The sequence below is a fragment of the Chenopodium quinoa genome, unplaced genomic scaffold, assembly GCF_001683475.1.
Source record: "Chenopodium quinoa cultivar QQ74 unplaced genomic scaffold, ASM168347v1, whole genome shotgun sequence".
NCBI lineage: Eukaryota > Viridiplantae > Streptophyta > Magnoliopsida > Caryophyllales > Amaranthaceae > Chenopodium > Chenopodium quinoa.
In genome coordinates, this window is record NW_018745448.1 from 3,765,801 (window position 1) to 3,783,296 (window position 17,496).

The window sequence follows — 17,496 nt, forward strand, 5'->3', positions numbered from 1 at the left end:
GTATTCTTCACTGACACCTGGGATTGTAACAAAATTTAGTTTAAAAAATATTGCAACTTTTTTTATAAAAATATGTTAAATTAAGAAATAACTAAAGTTAGATTGGATCCAAATATCTCCCTAAATTTATATCAATCTGACCACTATTCAAACTATTAAAACTTGTAACTATTGACTCCATTGGTGTTTATAGATTTATTATTGATTTTCTAGCCCACCTCGTTAGTTGCATAATTATTTGGGGATGACAATGTAATTAAAATTAGATATCTTCAAATAGTTCGCCAATATGAATAATATGAGAAATGATTTTAGCACAACAAAATAAAATTGAATTTGGCGCACTAAATGTGAGAACACGATCTTTTATGCTCTTCTCACAATAAATTGTTCTGATTTATTTACTAGTAATGCTACACATAGCCCTTAGGGTTATATATAAGCATTAAAACACTCTTGGAAATTGTATAAAGTTAGGAATTCATGACAAAAACACGCGTAAATCAGTGTAATTAGTGTGAATTTGTCATGATTTTCTAAATTTAAACAGTTTTCAAGAGTATTTTTAATGCTTATATGTAGCCCTAAGGCTATGTATGGCATTTTCCTTTTATCAATATGTACTCGTAATTTTCATTACGAAATTAAAGATATTTAGCAATAAAATATTGCACATAAAACAATGATTTGATATGAACTTATTTTTTGTGATTTGATCTGATCTGAACTTATTTTTTCTGAAATAATTAAATAAAGTTGAACTTAACAAGACCTAATTAAGATTCAAGTGAAGTTAATAGGGTACTTATAAACGAAGGAAATAACAATAAAGAGTTAGAACAAGTGGAATTAGTAGGAGAGAAAAACAATTATGTAATAGTGGTTCCTTGCTACATTAAAATAGTGTATTCGAAAATGGACTAAAAGAGGTAAATGTTGCAAATACTCAAAAATAAAGAATGTAGTACTGGTAAACTTAAACTATAAAAATCGATAAATTTAAAACATACACCGGGAAATACATCAATTTTGTATGAGTATAATTTTTTTTTTTAAGAAAAATGGCAAAAAAGTGTTTTTTAAACAGTGAAAAATTCAAACTTTGTAATTTATTAAGAAAACAAGGAGTGAGGGTTATTCAATATTATGACGAATATAAAAGGAAAACTATACAAACTTAAGAATTTGAAAACATTTGATCTGATAAAAGTAAGATTAATATAACCTACTAGATTTATATGTTAGTTGTCCATTGACTTCTTTTTCACAATTTATAGCCAATTCAAAACATTTGGGACTGCTTGGTGTGATGGTAATCAAAGAGACGTAACACGTAAGGAGTCACAACCTCAAGAAGATCGAAAGAGGAAAGAAGTTAGGATTTACGCTGACAAATTGTAGGGCTTTTAATAGGTGTTTATACTCAACCTAACTCAAATTATTCATGCAATTAGGCGAATATGGGTTAAGGTTTGGTTGGGTAATGAGAGATAAATTATAAGGATAAAAATAGTTTTTATCATTATATTTCTATACAATAAATACATGTATTGTTTTAAGATTTTAGTGCTTATCAAAATAAGAATTGTAATAGCGCAAAAGTAAAAGTAACATTATTATTATTATTATTATTATTATTATTATTATTATTATTATTATTATTATTATTATTATTATTAAAAAAAAAAAGAAGGTTTATATTGACATATACTCCCTGCCCCTAAAACCCAACATAGAGCAAAAGGAAGGTATTTAGACTCTATTGTAACTTAAACTAGTCAAATCCAATATCATATGATTTCTTTTTCACTACGTTACCATATAGGAAATTTATATGATGTTGGATATTCTTCTAATTTAATTTGTTCTCGTTCTCTTTATTATCCATTTTAATTCAATGAAATTCTAGTATTTTGTCTCCCTATTAGTGGGTAAGAAGAGCCGTATTCTCGTCCACTAATTCTTGCATCGGATTCTTTCAACAAGGCATGATGAGCAATTTTATCACAACAGCCTCCGTCTTTTATGAATAAACAATTACAAAGTGGTGGTACTATGATATACTTAGTGGCCGGATCTAATTCCTATGTTGATGTTACATGGTACAGATTCTGATATTCAAATGCAAAGTAACATAGTTGGTTACAATATATTTTTGCCAGTTCTACCTTAAGAAACTTACAATCAAATTATGTCTATACTATCCCTATTTTGTTACTATAGGTACTATAAGGGAATTATTATATAGTTATCCATCCTATTTGTAAGTTATTGCCCTCGTCGCCCTAGCCATCTCTTGCAGCCTTTTTAAACCATACCTATTATCGGTCCCTTTGTAACTACCACTGCACCATCTCCACTCCTCCCTCGATCCCAATCATGTCATGCTTTTCTTTTATGTCCATCATCTCAATTTCTTTAATCTATTTAGTATATCAAGATACATTTAGTAAGCCAACAACAACTTATCGCATAAAATTCCATGCGAGATTTGTAAGACAACTAAATTAGGACGGTAAGAGTTCTTTGTATCCAATTGAGCTTTTCTCTCCCTCCAAATTCCATCTTATATAGTCATTATAGCAATGCACAACTTTGAGCAACTGGCATACATGTACATGTGCATGTGTAAGCGAGTGCGTAAAAATCCAAAATCCATCAAGCAACAATCACTAAAACTTTTAAGGCATATACAACCCTTAATAGTTGTTTATAAGAGTTAAATTTACAATAGCATAGAAGACATTTTAGCCACAACCACATGAGGAAATGGTGACTTCACAATTTGTACCTAGGTGAAAACCCAAAAGGAGAAAACTCAACCTGAGAAAGTTCCCTCTTTTTTTGCACCTAAACACTCTTTTAACCAAATTTATAATCTTAATCATACCACTCTAGCACTTTATTAATGCTAATGCATACTTATTGTTGGAAGGTTGTTTTAGACACTAATCATAAAGACTACGATCGATGTCCTTTAACCTTGGTTCTAATTGGCTAACGCCCACGTGAATGTTAGTTCCTAGACCAATGAGATTCGTCGATTTGTGTAATCTTATAGAATCTGACTAATTATTTAATTAAGTACACAAATTAAAAGGATTAAGGATTCCAACTGAGCAGATGACTAACTTAGCCAGGTGTCAATCATCAACAAATGATATTGACTCAAAGTTCAAAAAAAAGGAACCCTTTCAAAAATAGTTTATCTTTCCAACAATAGAAATGTCTGCTGCGTGAGTTCATTACCCAAATTGAATATTTGGGTTTTCCTGAAATTTTGAGAAAATCTCAACAGTAACAATAAAATAGTATTCCTAATTACTTGGGGCACATGAAGTTTATGATGCACTCTATAGAAGTGCGAAAGCATGCACATGGTTATGCAGATTTTGGAAAAATATAACATATAGTTTTTGAGTATATGAAATATATATAATTCAATCTTTATTTTTGTCCACCTGACAATGGCGTATGTCTATTGCCCTAGAAATATGCATGGTATGGAGATATTTAATATTAAATTATGACACAGTAACATGCAAACACGAACAAATTAACAAGGAAAACTAATGTACACTTGATTGATGAACTTGCTCTTTTCCTAGCTAACACAAATCTAATAGAAGTTTTAAACAAAAATCATGAAGTAACTAAAAAAAAACAAGAATCAATTTGGTTTCACGAAAATTCCAAAATGAGTGAAAAACTAACAATTTATGAAGTGATAAACTTATAGTCTAATTTTTCTATTACGGAGTACTACCTCCGTTTCATATAATTTGCAACGATTTGACATAAAAAAGAGAGAAAAAGTGTCTAATCACTGCAAATAATATGAAACAGAGGAAGTATATAAGATGATAATAGGATTACAAGAGAATTTTGTTAAGTTAAATTAATTAGTGTTTTTATGAATCCCTCACTTTTGATAGTTGTTGTCTTTTGTTGGAAATAAAGAAAGGAAATTCAAAGGGTCAGATATGGGCGCCCGATCAGGTGCCCGACCGAGCGAGACCCGCCCGATCGGGCGCGAGAAGAGTCGTAAAATTCTGGAGTTCCGCCGCCCGATCGGGCAAGCCCCGCCCGACCAGGCGCGAGAAGACGTCCGGAAAAATGGAGTGTCCGCGCGATCGGGTATGTGTTTGTCCGTTAGACTCCAACGGTTCCCTTGGATTCCTCTTCTTGTTTGATTTCTTATAACCTCCCATTTAAGAGGTTGATTATGATGTTTCAATAACCATAATATTTCTGATTTCTTTTCTTTGTTCATAGAAGATTCCTCCATGATCTTTCATCTTCTTCCATCATTCATTTCTATAAATTGGAGGATGTTTTCTGATTTTTAGATACACGAGAAATACATATCAAACACAAGCTTGCTTAAACACATTCTCTACATTGGGCATAAGTTACTTGGCTCCAACCTTCCACCCAAAAGTGCCTTTGTGTGTAAGTGGTGTGTTAACCTTAGGGAACGTGCCAGCGAATACAATAGTGCACCCCGGTTGCGCCCGAATTTCGTTTTCAAGTCAGTGATTTGCATCACGACACAACATACTCTTTCATTGCCTCAAGATCATCTTTTCGATCTTCTTATTTTAGAATATAGCCTTGAAAATACTTCTTTTTTGGGAAAAAATGTTGCTCACGTTTTTCTAGGTGCAGTCCCGGAAATGGACCCCGATCGAAGGTCAATCGTTGTCGGTTAGGGCTGAAATTTTGGGATCTTGCTCGGGACATATGAAGCTTCATTTTCAACGGTTGGATCGTTGATAGCTGCTCACATTTGGGAGTTATGGCTTCAATGTTAAGCTGCATTTTTGGAGAGGAAATTTAGGCGTACTACGGAGAATGCTCATCTTTGGCAATTGAATTAATGCAAGGGAGGTCCTCTCTAAACTAATTTTATTTTGATTATGCTTAGCACGTGATTTTAATTCTAATAATCTTCTTGGAAAATATATGAGTTGTGATTTTTGGCATTATAATATTAGATGATTATTTTGTCCGTAATGTAGTATTTGTTACATGATTATTAGTTTATAGGCTAAAGTATAATCCATGTTATATATGTGTGATGTTAAATGGCATGATTATTTCTATGTCTTTGTTCTACGCTTGTGGTTTGAACTTGGCACTTAGAAATACGTTAGTTGGTTTTATTTACCAATTTGTTGATTTTTGAACATATGTGTTGTTTTGTTCATTGAGAAAGTAAATATTAGGTTATTTTTCTTTTAGCAATATGTTGTGCTCCTAATATTTACATGCCTATTTTAATAAATAGTTCATGGTTGTTTAAGACTTGTTAAATTGTAAGTATTACCATGAATTTTGTGATTATGCGAAGTGTGATGCAATGTCAAAGTCTATTACTTTTGGTACATATGTGTTGATATACATATATATATTTATGTTGCTTGTGGAGACTTTGTTCATGCTCATGATAACGCTCTTTTTGCATACTTCTTCTCAAAAACTTGTGTTAATTCTTTCAATTTATTAAGTATGAGAAGTTTTTGAATGAGAATTATGTAATTATTTTGTGAAGCTAAGAGCCATATGTGTATCATTTTCATGGAGAACATGCTTAGTGGTTGTTGTATTTGTGACTCTTAGTGGTGTCATAGTTCTTGTTGAGAATGGATGACTACTTTAATTAATTTTTAATATTCTTGAAATACTTTTGGTGACTATTTTTGATGTGTAGTGTGTCAACCTTATGATGAATTTTTGGAAGTAAAATAATGTTTGAATTATTATTTAATTCAATGGTTAGGTTATTTTACTTCTTTGTTTATCCACCTTAAGAGAGAGTTTTCAAGAGTTATTAATTCTTAATACGTGTTTTGTTCATATTTGTTCTTATTTGGTTCAATTTGGTTTGGTATTGACATTTCTTTAAGGAATATTTATCGATTTCTTATGTGTGGGAAGTGATTCTTAAGAATTTTATTTCTTTTGGTGCTATGTCTAGTAAATCTCCACATAATGTCAATATTTTTCAAGCAAAGAACATGAATTCAAATGTGCTCGAAGAAGCTCAAAATACTTAGTGGGTGCACAATCACTACAAGTGGTGGTCATTGGGTTGTTCGTCATTGATCGTTAAGGTAAATTATTAGAGGCACTATGGAGGTATGTCCACATATTCCTTTTCTCCATATCAACTATGTTTTGATTTTAGACTTAACTTTGGCATGTGGGGGTTATGATTCTATGAGTGTAGAATTTTGTAGTAGGAATTTAGTCCTTATATGCCCCATGTGAAAGGAATAGAGTTTACCATGTCTAATTTCAATACTTAAGTTGAAGACTTATATCGTTCAATGTGGGGGAAAAGTATATGAGAATAAATGTTAGACTTAAAGTCTTGGTTTACTTGATATTTTGGATTTGCTTTTTAAGCAAATGATACTATGCTCCATGACTTTGTTTGTGAATGTTGGATTGTCTCCATATACCACAATGTTGGATTATTGTATGTCATTGTTGGATTATCTCCATGTACTATAATATTTGGCAATCTCCATTCATCACAATTAAATTATTTCCTTTACTTTAATAATTTGTTTTTAGCAATTCTATGCATTATGTCATGTTTGAGTGATTGGCTATGCATGTGAAATTCTCATGTCTCTTGATTGCTATATTCCCATATATGCATTTATTTTGTTTATTGAGTAAACAAGTTAACTATAAGAGGAATAAGAGGCATCATTTTTAGTTTCTCTTCTATTTGATGCAAAGCATGAAAGTGACTAGTTATGCTAAAGACTGTTATTTATTTGTCTTGATTTGGTTTCTCTATGCAATGTGTGAAGAGTGTTTCCTTAACTCAATGAATTGATGACGTGAGTGATTGGTTATTTTAGAAGAAGTTATTGAGGATGAGTTAGATAATTTTAACTTGCCTAGAGTTCTCCTATCTTTTTATATAGAGTGTGTTTCCTAATATTTCTTCTATAGTCTTTTCAATGTCAATTCACTAAGTGTTGTTGGGAATGATCAAGGCTATTTTTGTGAGTAAAGGTGACTTTGTCTTTCTTGTCTTAATGGAGCGATGTAGGTCTTACTTGGATGACTTAATTATTTCGGATCTTTAGTCTTTGATGATAAGTTCCCCTCTAGTGGTTTGTTAAGCCTTCTAAGTGATGACTTAAGTGGGTTAGTTGGTGAGTTCTAGGTTGAACATAAGAATGTGAATTGAAGTTCAAGTGTGAGTTATAAGTTCAAGTATGAGCTGACTTGAGATTATTACTTAGGGAGTGGTACAAGAGTGTGGTTAGTACCTTATGAGAATCTAATACTTGTGATTAAGTTTGTTTCTCACTACTTGCTTCAGGGTTATATATATTTTTGTGCTATTTCTACAATGTGAGAAATATGGTGGTGTCGAGAATCACATGTGATTTGTAGTTAACAACTTTCTTGAACTTCTTATCTTTTCAATTTTGTTGAGCAATTTTCACGATTTGGATTATGACAATATGTTTTATTATTTTTAGAATAATAATGATCATTATGAGTTTTGGTTTTTTCCAAAGTGTCATACATGTTTCGTGATTGGAAAGATTTATGCGATGATATGATATTCGTTGTTCATGTTATCATTTGAGTGGAGTATGTTTTATCATGAATTATGTGTATGTACTTTAAAGAGGTCTTAAAGTATGTCTTGAGTGGAGTATGCTAATACATTTAGCAATGTGATAGTGACATGCATTGCATTTTATATTAACATAGTGTATATTTGTGAAATAGTTGAAGTGCAATATTTTACAAATCTAATAGCTTAGTGAATGACTAACGTTGTTTAAATTTACTTCATCTTTTACTAAGTATCTTTTTAGGTACGAAGGGTGTGAAATACAATAGCTTTTGGGAAAAGTTGTTCAAATTTTTCGGAAGGCAAGTGTTGGTGATTTATGGTTGATGAAGAAAGTTCACTAATGCGGCTATGTTATTTTCAAGGATTGGACTTGATTAAGGTTTTGAAATTTCAAGTCTTGGGTTCGTTGTCTTATTACTTATTCATCTAATGGTGAAAAACTAAGGGATATATTTTTCTAACCATTTGTGCAATTTAAGTTGATGTTGAAAACATGCTAGTTTTCCTTATTGGAAAAAATATTCTAGCAAAATAATTTTGCACTATGGTAAGGAAATTTGGGGCATGTAACACAATCCTTGATAATTTGTGGAAATGTCGAGGGGGATAGGCCTTAAGCCCATGTGGAAAAGCATTACTTTCCTATCCCTATGGCATATGTTGTAATGCTTGTTTGAGGCTAGACTCTTTTGAGTTCTTAATGGATCAATAAACTATTTTTGGTTGGTGCTATTTGAGACGCACTTGATTGATCCACCGTTTGAGGTTGAGTCCTTTGACTCTTAATGAATCCAATTGTTTGGGTGGACGCACTAAAACTTTAGATCACCGTTGTTTATGATTATTGTGAGGTTGAGCGTTAAGCTCTTAATGAATCCATTGTCATGTGGGGCTAAATAGCTACAATGCAGCATTTGTTGAGTTCTTATAAACATTTTTAACCCCGTTGACTAAGTACTTTTGAGAAGTGCTTGTTATTCACTTGTGTGGTTGTGAAGACTAGCCATCTTCTATGGAAAATTTAAGCGGATTTCCTAGAGCTTCCACTAGACCTAAGGTGAATATGCTTGGCTATAAAAGAGCATATCTCTTCGCGGAGTTCAAGTAAATTTTCGGAGAAAGGTATGTGATATGGGGGTCTTGAATTAAATCTTGGAGTTTCAAGGCTAGTCCACTCCTTGATCAAGAGTCTAAGGGTTTCAAGATTTGTCCACCCTTATACTTGTAATTCATTATCTCATTTCACTAAGCACTAGATTTCAAATTACTTATGTAATATCTAAGTGTTATGTATTGATCTCCTCTTATGCCCAATATGTTGCTTATCCTCATCTTTTGTTGGCTTTTCTTCCCTTCCTTTAGTGGGGGATTGTTGGAAATAAAGAAAGGAAATTCAAAGGGTCAGATATGGGCGCCCGATCAGGCGCCTGACCGAGCGAGACCCGCCTGATCGGGCTCGAGAAGAGTCGTAAAATTCTGGAGTTCCGCCGCCCGATCGGGTGCTCGACCTGGCGCCCGATCGGGCGAGCCCCGCCCGACCGGGCGCGAGAAGACGTCTGGAAAAAAGGAGTGTCCGCCCGATCGGGTTAGACTCCAACGGTTCCCTTGGATTCCTCTTCTTGTTTGATTTCTTATAACCCCCCATTTTAGAGCACTAGTGATAAAAACGCTATTAGCAATTGGCAAAAAGTGACTTTTAGCAACTGGCATGTAGGGCTGCCATTGCGGGGGCTACTAATGCTTATATTACTAGCAACGAACACTTGACAGTTGCTAATGATACTTATTCGCAACTGGCGTAGAGCTAGGCCAGCTGCTAATAGTACTTATTTACAACTGGCGTAGAACTAGGCCAGCTGCTAATAGTGTTTATTTGTAGCTAGCGTAAAACTAGGCCAGTTGCTAATAGTTTATTTTTATATTAAAAAAAAAGACTATTAGCAGCTGGCCAAGTACTACGCCAGTTGCGAATAGTCATTTCTTTAAATTAAAAAAAAAATTATAATTTTGCCAAATTGACATACAAATTATATTATATACGAAAATTTATGTTAATTATGAAGTATACATTCATTCCTAAAAAAAAAAAGAATGAAGTATACAATTCATTACAAATTAAAAAATATACAAAAAAAAAAAATTAAAAAAAAATTGACTGGTTGAAAGATCTAGAGATGCTCTGATCACACGGCTACAGTCATTTGTAAATATGGCATGATTCACATTAGAAGTATGCCAACGAAATTCCTTCAACAATTTCCCAGACTTCAAACCATGAATCCTGAGTTCAATCAATAACACAAATTAGTGACTATATTTAAATTTTAGAAGACCAGTGTGGAGAGCCCATCAAGCTAGACAATAGCAACATAAAAAAAATTAGAAACAAATAACTGATTGAACCATCATCTAGGGTCAAATATAGGAGAAACCATAAAGAACAAAAAATACAACACAAAACATTAGCTAACAGCAGAAAACTAGTCAGAACTACCTATGATATTAGCCAATTGAATCAAATGCCGTAAGTCAAGCATGAGATCCAAACCTGGCAGTGCTGTCAATAGATGTACTTAATATCTGACTTCCATCTCGAGAAAAACAAAGACTTTTAACTCTCATAGAATGAACACGTTCAAGGCGTCACAAATTCTGAGTGGTTCTAATATGCCAAACCTGCAAACAGGTACAAGATCCAGCGACAGTTTATCAGCAATCCCTCATTCCATGAACAAAAAGTTAATTAATAAGGTAAATATAGAAATATGACAATTGGACACATCATATTAGACCATAAAAAGAATTTCTAGAAAACAGTCCACATTGATCCAAATCTGTTGTACCAAACAATACAGATCACATATTATGCCCACATTCTAATAAGTAAAAACTAACCTCTGAAACTATCAATGCAAGTTTCTCAATTTCATCAAGATTATACTATACAAATACCACCAAGCTTTTATAGTACAAATACCAGCAAATACCCGCCAACACATGATGGCAGTAATGACCTATCAAAGTGCCAACCACACTGAGTCAATACTAGATGGTTGAGACCTCAACAAGCTCCCTTCTTTTTTAACGTTGAAGGTGGAGTGAGGCTGAGATGATGGAGCTTGGGTTCCACATTTGCACATGCTCCAACTCTACAATTTGGTGATCCAATCAAAAGGGCCCACTCCTTGGCTTTGGCTCAACTCTAAACGCATTTTACTGTCGTCATTAGGAAATAGACAGATCACATTCTACATCAATACAATGGTCAATTTGTCTGCTTTATAACTTAAAATTCTTTTTGCATCAGGAGTATGCATAAAACATATAATATCATATTGTTTACAAATACATATACTAACCATAAGTTATAATCAGCTGAAGATAGACAAATCATATTGAATATACAATGGTCAGATTATAGAACCTTAAGAAAATCAAAGGTGATAGTTCAACAGTGGCAACTAGTAGCTGTCCATGTATCAAGTATACATTAGTCTACTCAAATCTAGATGCACATCAAATCTTAAGTCTTATACATTACCATATTCATTCCTCGGTCACCACCGAATTAATAAATAAAGAAAACATAATAAAGGTCTGAAGAATTTTTTTTAAGAGAAAATCTGGAGTTTTCCACATATAGTTAGTAATATGAATGTGTCACAGTGCCTCACAAGTCACAACTAAATTAGTACTCATAAATGAAATACACTAGTGTAAATAGGAAACACATCTAAGTTAATGTAATTGAAAGGTATATATAGTTTAATAAACATACAAATAATCATCTCAACTTATGTAAGTAATCATCACCAAGCTAAAGCCATAAGAATAAAGTGCTTATGAAAAAGTATTCACTGCTACCCCTTCTACAAATAAAGAGTAGGCATTTAATAGTTAGACAATCATTAAAGTAAGGAGACAACAACATTACCAAAAGTTCTATTTGATTAACTACCTTATAAGTCCAGCAATTGTGAGTTGAACGATTATCACACACCTAAAAAACAGAATTCAAAATCAAACCCTAGAATTCATCTTATTGCCAAAACAGTAATCTTATAAGTGAAATAAAGAACCTCAGTTAGAAAAGAATGAGCATATTTTTCACTTTAAACAAGAGAAGCAGTGGTCATTTCTGCAAGTGTCAAACGACACCCCCTCTCTGCGAGTGTCGTAAAAGCTCCTCCATAAAATCAACATAAAAAATCAACAATTATAATCAAAATAATCGAAAATTTTAAGGTTTGACACCAAATTTCTCATAAAAACAACATGAAATTGCAGAATTGAAAGAAAAACGATAGATTTGAAAGAGAAAGCAAGAAATACCTAAATACCGAGCTCCCAAGCAACATTATCGAATCGATATACCACGACATAACCTGGACTTTGTCACATGGAGGACATCTATAGCGAGCTTCTAGAAAGGGATGGCAAATTCAATCGCAATACCTCAAAAATTCAACCAGCAAAGCCCCAAAAATCCCCAGCGCTACCCTGCTGCCGTTCGACCCCAAAACACCAGCGATTTCAACAGCAATACCTTGAGAAATTCGACCCCAAAGCCTACAAGTTCGACCACTAATCGAAAAACCCAGGAAATGTGCGGCAAAACCCCCCTATATTCGAGCAAATTCGAGCCAAAGCCCCTTATTTTCGAGCAAAAAATTGACCAAAAACCCCAATAAAATTCGAACTACAAAAACCGCAGAAAATTGGGCAAAAATACCCTAAATTTAAGGAAATAACAACTGAAAATTCAAAAGAACTAAGAAAGGATGTTGGATTTTCGTTCAAATTAGTAGTAACTGTTTCGACTATTTGAAAGTTAGGGTTTGTACTCAAATTTAGGAGTTTATCTTGGTTTTTCAGGGGTTAGGGTTTACTCTAGTGGAGGCAAAGTTGAAAAAGGAGTAGCTTTTAACTAAAATCTTCTAGCAATGGAGGAGAGGACGGTATAATGGAGGTGAGGTGAGTGACGTTCAGGGACATTGGATGTAAGGGCTGATGAGAGAGATTGTAGGGTTTCTAATTTTTTAGATGATAGAGAAGCGCGGTTATGAGGAGAGAGAAACGGGTGGGTCAAATTTAGAACTTCATTCCCTATTATCTTAGCAGCTCGATTACAAATAAATATTTTATTTTTTTAAATAATTATTATTAGCAGTGGGCATTATTACGCCAACTACAAATGCTATAGTATTTGCAACTAACTTCAAATAGGCCAGTTGCTAATATATATTTTTACTTTTTCAATCCAAGTATTAGCAGCACTCATTACTATGCCAGTTGCTAATGATATAGTATTTGTAACTGACATTATTTTGGCTAGTTGCAATTAGTCTTTTAGTAACTAACACATACAACGTCAGTTGCTAATAGGGTGCTGCTAATAGCAATTTTTCCACTAGTGGAGGTTGATTATGGTGTTTTCAATAACCATAATATTTCTGATTTCTTTTCTTTGTTCATAGAAAATTCCTCCATGATCTTTCATCTTCTTCCATCATTCATTTCTATAAATTGGAGGATGTTTTCTGATTTTGAGATACACAAGAAATACATATCAAACACAAGTTTGCTTAACCACATACTCTATATTGGGCATAAGTTACTTGGCTCCAACTTTCCACCCAAAAGTGCTTTTGTGTGGAAGTGGTGTGTTAACCTTAGGGAACGTGCCGGCGAATACAATAGTGCACCCCGGTTGCGCCCGAATTTCGTTTTTAAGTCAGTGATTTGCATCAAGACACACCATACTCTTTCATTGCCTCAAGATCATCTTTTCGATCTTCTTATTTTAGAATATAGCCTTGAAAATACTTCTTATATTACAACATCTTTCTCTCTCAAAGATGTTTTCACTACTCTTGTTGTTGATGTTAAACCCTTATCAGGTTTCTATATTTATAGATTGTCAAAAGAGGTCATATATTCTTCCATATAAACCCAATAAAAGTCTCTCTCGAAGAAATACAACTACCCATATTCAACAAACCATGAAAATAAGTTAAGTTCTGGAATTATTTTGTATTAATGTATTATTCATGAATGGATTCATTCTTGAACAATTAAGTTCATGTAAGTTATTGTCATTTATGAATATTCAAATTCGTAAATATCAAGATTTTAGTTAAAGAATGAAAAGAATAAAGTTGAAGACTTTGCACTTAGGACATCTTATTCTCTCTTAGATATACATGGCTTATTTTGATGCAAAGATTGATGCTACGCATTGAAAATCTAGTGGGCCTCATCCAATATAAAAAATTCTAACTAGTAGTAGCATAGAATAATAAGAAAAAAAAAAACAAAAATTTGAAAAACGTTCTATATTATATACTAGTATTAGTGTCTAGTAATTATCCTTTTTAATTTTAAAAATTCATTTTGGTAGATAAATTATATTGCTTTAAAATTTTTTATAACTTAAATGAGAGTCTTTAAAAAAAATTGTCTACAAATGTAAGTAAAGTATTTTGTTTCAATAATAATAATAATAAAAATAAAAAATTGAACCTAGCTAAGAGACCTATTTTATGTATAACAGGTCTTTTTTTTCTTTTATTAGCATAAAAAGAAGCTTTAATAAAAAAATAAGAACCTAAGAGACCTATTTTATATATAACATGTCTATTTTCTTTTAGCATGGAAATCACTCAAAAGCAACGAGTTTGTTGACATTTGTTATAGTATCCTCAAAGAGACCGATTATTTAAGATAACAAGTCTCTTTGAATTTTATTTATTTATTTATTTATTATTTTTTTTAAGGGGTAGACATGCTACCCTTTGTGCCTTTGTGGATCCACCACTGGCCTCATTAGTCATCACCTAATTCTATGTTTGTTAATGCTATGTCATGCATCTCATGAGGAGCGCTCTATCCCTTAAGGGCTTAAATTACCTCAATTTCTTAGTAGTTGTATCATTTAGACTAATCATATTTGTTAAAAATACTCTACTTTCACCATACCATTGACGTATTTAATTCTCACTACCTTTATTTTTTTAGTTGATACTGATAAAGTATTAAACATATTCCTAGGCATCAACCATCAACTTCAGCTTTTTGTTGAGTTGGTCATCTAACATGATATTAGAGCAAGACAAAACAATGCTAATATAAGAACAATTCGAATAGCAACCAATTTGACGATCGGACTAAAAGTTTCATCACAATCAATCGCTTCCCTCTGTGTTTTACCATCATTAAAAAAATGAGCCTTATGTGTAAGGAGGGTGATCCCATCGTAAGGGGTACTCTCCTTAAATGCCCATGGCCGCTTAAAAGCCTAGGACTTTACACTTGTTAGGGTGTATTAGGATTTGAATTCCTGACTGTTTGGGAGACCTTGAATTAGAAATAATAGTCTCATCACGCTTTTTTTGTAAGAAACTAGTACGTAGGAGTCGCCAATGAGTTTTAGGAAAACTCTTAAACCTCGTTTATGTCTTTCTTCCATGTGGAGTTCATGAAATAATTAGCACGAATCATAAGTTTACCCATGCCCAAATTGTTCTACATAAACCAGAAATGAGTTCAGGAGCGAGGGTACTAAAACAACGTTCCTTTTAGGGAGGAATCACTGTTCTAGCCCTAGTACGGCCTCTACTAGCTCTTCCTTTTTCACAATTTCATTACCAAACAATATATGCAACGTGATACCTAAAACTATGTTAGTTAATTTTATTTACAAGCATTAATCACATAGGAATTACATTGCAAAAGCCATTATTCTTATTTAATAATATTCGTGAAAGAACAATAAATAAACAAGATTCGCCTTGTCTTAAGTGATAAAACAACAATTAATTATTCAAATTCTAGTCTTGATTAACGAAAGAGTACTATATGAATTAATTAATTAAAAGTTTATTTAAAGTGATCAAATAACACTATTTATTTAATTAAAGTTATTTAAACAATAAAAGAAAAGTGATTTATCTAAGTGCTCAGGAAACTAACCATTCTTCTTTTATGTTAAATCTCCGTTTAATGTGTTTATGGACTTTCTTTCTTCTTCGTACCTTCAAGAACTTCAATGGATGGATTAGTGTTTGAAAGTATTTTGGAAGAGAGAAGAAAAAGTAGTATGATATTAAGAGAAGTTGAGAGATTAGGGTTTTGAGAATACTAGGGTTTCAATTCTGAATTTTTCGATCCCCGTAATGCTGAACGAAGACCCCTATTTATAGGCGTAGGGATCTAGGTTTAGGGTTTTAGAGTCGCGCCGTCAGGTGACGCGCGCAACTCTCTGAGTCGCGCTGGGTGCCGCGTGCATCTCATTGAGTCACGCGCGCAAGGCGCGCGCAACTGATTGAGTTGCGCTGGTTTGCGGTTTGCCTTATACGAAAACGCGTGTTTAAAACTTCCATAACTTTTGATTGCGGAGTCGGATTAAGGCCTGTGAGATATCATTGGAAATCTATGAATGTCTACTTTCCAATTCCATTGATATTAGGTTAAAATATGTTATGGATCAAAAGTTATGGTCGTTGTAGTACAAGGGTGTTGGTTTTGGGCCCGGCTTAGTGTTTTGATCATAACTTCTTCGTTTTGGCTCGGAATTAGGCTTATTATATACCATTGAAAAGTCTTTGAAAGGGTTATCCATCTTTATTGGCCTTGCACAGGAATTTGATGGTTGGTTTACCTTTTTGGCTCGGTTTCTCAACAATGTTGGTTCCATTGGATCCAATCATTGCATTTGACGCATTTGGGTCCGTTATTAATCAAGTTTAAACATGTATGAGCACGTTTTAGGCCTAATTAGTAATCGAAAAAGGCTCTAAGATAACTTTGTCTCAAATATGGGTTTTAACTTACTTCATAATGCTTTTCGTAGTCCACACACACTTCCACTTTGATCTAACATGAAGAACGGATTTTTGTATTATCATCGCACTTCCTTTCGGGAAAAGAGGCCAAAAGTAGGTGTCTAAAATTAGCCCCCACTTTGATCGAGTCTAGAATAGACAACGGTCAAAGTAGTCAAGGAAATAAATCCGAGTCTCATTCTGCGAATTTCTCTAAGGATAGAGAATCTTTCAGTAATATTTAAGGATGTCGAAACAATCCTTAGTTTGTTAAGTGTTTGAAACAAGTAGCTATTAAGGCTAGAAAAAGTTTTTTCTAGTCTTAACGCGCTAAAGAATCTAGATTGATCCTTTGCAATTGTAGAACGCTTTTACAAGTAAAGGTGTTCTAGGTGATGTCAAGTCATGAGAAGAGATCGGTTTTAAAAGGATAAAAGGGGAAGATTTCCTCTCAATCGTGTCATCGTTGGTCTAAAGTCCCTCGATATGTCATTGAAACTTTAGCCTGACTTTAACAAAGTAAAATATGAAAAAAGGTTTTCGGTATTAGAGCCAAAATGGTCCGGTATTCATGCCGGGTCCGGTATTCGAGCCGGAAGTCCACAAGATAGAAATACATGTCTCAAGACTGGAGGCATATATCCAAATTCAGTGAGAGGGAAGAAAGTCAACAACTCTCTCATCAGTTTTGTCCACAAGATGAGTACACGTGTCTCTGGACTGGGGACACGTGACTACATAGGCGCGACATCGTCTCGTCGCTTCTTTATACAGGGGATGGATTCGACACCTTAACTGTCCGGTAAATTAGTAAGCGCACTAACTACCGTATTTGCTCCCATTCAAGAAGTGACTATTCCTGAAGGTTCAGCGCGCCTGTCGACTCGTGAGCTAACGCCTACAGTAATTATCTACCTTTTAGTCCCGAGAGGTAGATCTCGCAAAGCTTAGGCTGAGTGAAATTTTACGCAACACCTACGCCATACAATTTTGCGCCGTATGATACGCCATTTGCATTTTTACGCTGCATGAAAACGCCTTCCTTTTTGCTTCGGACGT

General features: G+C 33.6%; 1 long non-coding RNA gene across 6 annotated transcripts; it reads right to left on the bottom strand.

The window, feature by feature from the left end:
- Positions 1-9,692: 9,692 nt before the first annotated feature.
- Positions 9,693-12,805, bottom strand: LOC110713636. 6 transcript variants are annotated; one of them, XR_002510020.1, is made up of 4 exons: positions 11,695-11,940; positions 11,574-11,615; positions 10,110-10,831; positions 9,693-9,896 (listed from the first exon to the last, which is right to left on the bottom strand). It is a non-coding gene; the product is annotated as an uncharacterized LOC110713636 (long non-coding RNA). The 6 variants fall into 6 exon arrangements; XR_002510017.1 differs by lacking the exon at positions 11,695-11,940 and adding an exon at positions 11,948-12,805 and having other exon boundaries at positions 9,694-9,896; XR_002510021.1 differs by having other exon boundaries at positions 9,695-9,896; positions 10,110-10,291; positions 10,511-10,831; positions 11,574-11,940.
- Positions 12,806-17,496: the final 4,691 nt, after the last annotated feature.